Genomic DNA, 4,889 nt, shown 5'->3' on the forward strand with positions numbered 1-4,889 from the left:
CTGTAGGCTGCTCTTCAAACAGAACATTTATTACTAAGGTCTTGAGAGTGGCCATTGAAACAGATGCCACAAGGCAGAAAACTTGCGGTTTGCTAGACTGCTCTAGGATTGTTGCTTCACACGTGGTTGACAGATGGAGGGGTTCTGCCCTGAAATTCAAGTCTAAATGTGTCACATTCCCAGCGACTAAACCACTCAGGGTCACTCCAGGGGAACTGGGCCACCCAAAATAACCACACAAAAGCCAGAGATATCTTTTTCTTTGGGTGTCCTGTGACAAAAGCCAGAGATATCTTTTTCTTTGGGTGTCCTGTAACGGCTCTTCCGTCCTTAAGGTTCCACAGAAAGAGAGAGCAGCAAGCCTGCTGACCCCCTTATATTGAGGAGAAGCCATTCAAATGAGGCAAGGGATCAGGTTTCAAGGGGCTGAGTATAGCTTCATGATGTCTGCTGTCAGCAGGTAGACTGATGTCTAGGAAGACCATACTTAAAGGCAATGCAAGAGAAGGGGACACACAAAGGGCATTTCCATGGAACATTGTATCCCAAACAGGGCAAGGGGGTAATATCACAAAAGAACAGGTGAGCGTAGCTCCACCCATGGGGTTGCAGGAAGGCATGTCTATGCATGAGGACACATTTTGCTGCATTTTTACAACTTTCAAGATGGGGCCACCATCTACAGCCACTTTGATGTAGCCAGATCACTTGGAAGTGACCAAAGGAGCCTCAACCCAACAGGAAAGGAAAATGCTGGTCACATAGCGTTCACTGTTTGTTTATTATTCTTTTACTTGACTCCTTTAGCAGGCTGTGTTTTCATTTGCAACATTGTGGCACTTTATAAAAATGAATAAATCTGGCCTGTTTCTTTTATTACAAATATGCTTATACTTTTTGAGGTTTTAAAGTGGGAGATGAGAAAAACCTAAAGCAGCACAGTAGCATACTCATTGTCTTCTCCAGGCTGAGATTAAGAGAAAGTCAAGATCTGTGTCTATGGGCCATAGGTCCTTTTGTTATCATGTGTCAGTCCACGCCCTATTTTGGACAGAATAAATGGCAATTAACTAGTATGACCTTGTTTCTGCTTTGCTCACAAATCTAAGTTTGGAGAACAAGTAGATCAAATAGATTTATGGGGAAAATTTAAGGTCCTCTGGTTCTTGGATAGAATCAAAAAGATGTAACTCAAGGAGTCTGTTAATCCCTCTGTGTCTTTAGGGAAACAGTAGTTCACAAAGAACAGAAAATAATAAGTTACAAGGAGTGCAAGCAAAACATTTCTAAACACTGGAAAAGTCAAGGAAACAGATTCTCCCCTGTACCCCTGGAAGGAGTGTGGCCCCACTGAAACCTATGAAATTGCTTTGGGATTTCTTACCCTTTAAAATTGCATAGTTGTAAGCCTAAAAGAAAAGAAAAAGAAAATCATAAGTAATACACAAGTAGATGAAGATATCTGGCAGATCTGGAGATAAAGTTTTTATTTGGTTGTTTGGAAGTTTTGATTGCAAGGCCTATTCAGGTAAAAAATCTCAGCATGAAACTGAAATTTATGAATGATAAAGGATGATACATGATAAATAATACAATGCGATTGTTGTCTACTTTGGTGTTGACATCATCCTAGGTTTGAACATGCTACTTATATTCTATGAATGTCTCTAAAAACATTGGCCATTTATCTAATATGAATGAGAGTTGTTTTGAGAACAAAGTATTTATAGAGCATGTTTAACCTATGACATCTTGCTGTTGTCCAACATCTATCTTTTTTGGATAATACTGCATATGTGACTAAACATGCCTTTGATTTAGTTCTGAAGAACCAAAGCTTTATAAACTACAAGGTTTGACGTTTTCTAGACTCTAACTTGTAAATATAAATTTTACTATTAATTTATCACTTGACACTTTTAATGTGAATATATATATGATACATATCATATATAGAAACTATGAACTGTTATAGTCAGAATTTTAACTCCTTTATTGGCAATGCTATACCATAAATATTTTTATATAAATTAATAGTGACCTTTAATTAACTTGGAGTCTATATTAAAAATTAAAAATTGGCTATGACCAGATCACTATGTCAGTCACCATATGGTATTTGTTTTTCTTTTGTGCTTTCTCATTGTAATTAAATTCAATTTTTATAATATTCTGTTCTTTATCTTTGCATAAGCCCTGCACCAACAATATTAAAGTTTTGTATTATTTTAAAGTTTTATTTTGTTGTTTTCTAGACTTCAGTTATCTGAATTCAGAGAGTAAGGTCGATTTGAACTTAGTAGTAGCTGCTTGAAATACTTGAATAGTTAGTAACAAAACTAAAACCTATCCAGCAACAAGTGTAATTATTATGAATATCTTTTTATGATTAGTAATTTCAATATAGTTATTTAGATGTAGTTATTTAACCAGTTATAATTGGACTGTGTGATGGAAAAAGATACTTATCAGCTTCTGATACTCTAGAATTTTCACCTCTAGAATTTCAGCTCTTGGAGGTTGGTGACCTCTGTTTTGTTTTCTCCTGCATCTAACTTTCCTGAGCAGTGGCTGACATGCAGCAGGTGCTCATTAAATGAATTAATAAATAATTGGATTTTTTCCAACTTTAAACTTATCATCTGAAAGATCTAAAGGTCCAAAACTATCACCTCTCACTTGTCACTGCATAGCCACTATCTGCAGAGAATGAACATACAATGGGCACATTTCATGTGGGTTCTGACTATTACATATGCAGTGATGGGTGAGTTTGCTAGAGGGAGCTCTTGTTTTCCCTGCTTTGATTTCATAATCTATTATCCTCCTTAAAACCAACCTGTTAAACCTAATCCATAGTATTATCCTTTGAAATGATCAAAGAATCTTTCAATAAGAGTGAATACTGCTGGGGTGGCAGCATCGAGACCTGTCATGGGTGAAGGCACCCTCCACAGCACATTCCAGACAAGCCTGTCCTGGTAACGTAAAAACTTCACTGGGAGCCTTTGTTTATGAACATGCAAGTATTACGTCACTCTGAACAGACACTAAAAATGGCTCTCATCTCTAAGAACCCAGTCAGTGCTTGTCTCACACTATGAGAAATTAGATGCTAGGGAACAGCAATTAAGTGATCTCTTTGGACCTACTACTTTGCGTTCACAATCTGATTGGATCCCCTCCCATTCTAAGGCTCCCCAAGACTTTGAACAGTTTTTCAGTAATCCCTACAGAAAGATACCCTCTCCAGAGAAGCATAGTATTTATATACTGGCCATTGAATCTCTAGGAAACACCAGAGTTATCAATGAAGAATATATTAAATGGCTCAAAGGCTACTATGAAGCATTTTGTGTGTGTGTGTGTGTGTACTGACTATGAAACTCCTAGAAACCGGTTTCTGTTTCTGCCACACAGTGTTCTTTTAGAGTGAACCATCACACACGCAATTTCCAAATTCATACAGGGCATATCCTGAAGTTCTTAAAAATAAAAGAAGAAGAAACTTGAAGATGCCTTCTGTGTTGTGGAAATAACAATGATTGATCTTATCCAAGAGGTTCCTGGAATTTCGTCTTTGGACAGGCTTGTTTGCCAGATGGTGTGGGGCTATTCAGCTTCAGGAGATATGGCAGTGAATTCTGTAGCTCACACAATGAAGGCACAGTGCAGAAGCTCCAGAAAAAAAAAATTCTTCCAATGGCTATTCCATTTTTGATAACTACTTTATTCCTGAAATCATTAGTGTTTTCTGCTGCTAGTCCTATAAGACTTTAACCCATGAGATTGGACACATATCTGAACTGCGACTCTGCCAGTGACTCGCATGCCTAACGCAAGGCTCCAACCACTTGGAGAAAGCTGACCACCATCCTCTAAACCTTTGCCCTATCTATCTAGGCAAGATACAGTGTGCCATTGGATTCAATACTGCAGAAAGACACAAAGCACTGGTAAAGGGGATTGATGATGTGTCTGCTGACACACCAAGAACAGCTCTGAAACATAGTCATGAAAATAATGTGTATTTACCAAAACCTGTGGAAGCCTTTAAGGAATGGAAACGGTGCATAATAAAATGACTTGCTGTTCTCCAAAAATAAGTATCTTCAGATAGAAACAATTAAAATAAATATTTACACATTTAAAAAAAAGAATGAATACAGGGAATTCCTACTATGTGTCAAGAGTTCTGAGTTTTAAAAGTATCTATATTAACTCAAGAAATCTTCACCTTTCTAATTCCCCATCCAGTGGCTTCCAAGTTGTCTCTCCCATATGGAAATTCTGAAGACTTTCTGTCTATTGAAACCATAAATTTGGCCTGGGAATCTCAGGGTTTCACCATCAGGAAAAGTCTGGCTCTGATTTGAGAGTATCCATTGTTTTCTTTAGACACAAGGATAGCTTACTGTGTAGAATGATGTCTCCTAAATCAGGTATAATTCTTCTTTCTTCTATGTAAACTAAGACAAGGATAGAATGTCACTACTTACAGCATTGCCCACTTTTTCCTGATTAAGTATTCTGTCTTTTTTGCCATTAGTCCTTTCAAATTTTTGAAAAATGACATTCAAAAGGGGATATGGGACACTGTTTAAATGCATTCTAATCACTCCACATAAGAAATAAGCAGTTTGGTGAGACCTAATGTTGTACAAAACTCTGAGGAAGGAGATAATGTCAATGCTGACTTTCCTTTCTTCTTTCTTTTACATATACTTCCCTCTAGTGTTCAAAAATATGGACACTTGTAATTAAGCTATTCAGATACTAAAATACAGATATTAATGTAGAAATTAGGAGGTTGTTTGTTTGTTTTTGGTACCAGGGTTTGAACCCAAGGGTGCCTAGCCACTGAGCTACCTCCCCATCCCTTTTTTATA

General features: G+C 37.3%; 1 pseudogene; it reads left to right on the plus strand.

Annotated features, from left to right (window-relative positions):
* Nucleotides 1-3,020: 3,020 nt before the first annotated feature.
* LOC124109157 (archaemetzincin-2-like) lies at nucleotides 3,021-4,106 on the plus strand (annotated as a pseudogene).
* The last annotated feature ends 783 nt before the right edge of the window (nucleotides 4,107-4,889 follow it).

This window comes from Marmota monax, unplaced genomic scaffold (genome assembly GCF_021218885.2).
Source record: "Marmota monax isolate L192 unplaced genomic scaffold, Marmota_monax_Labrador192_F-V1.1 WCK01_AAM20220418_F8-fsc00415, whole genome shotgun sequence".
NCBI lineage: Eukaryota > Metazoa > Chordata > Mammalia > Rodentia > Sciuridae > Marmota > Marmota monax.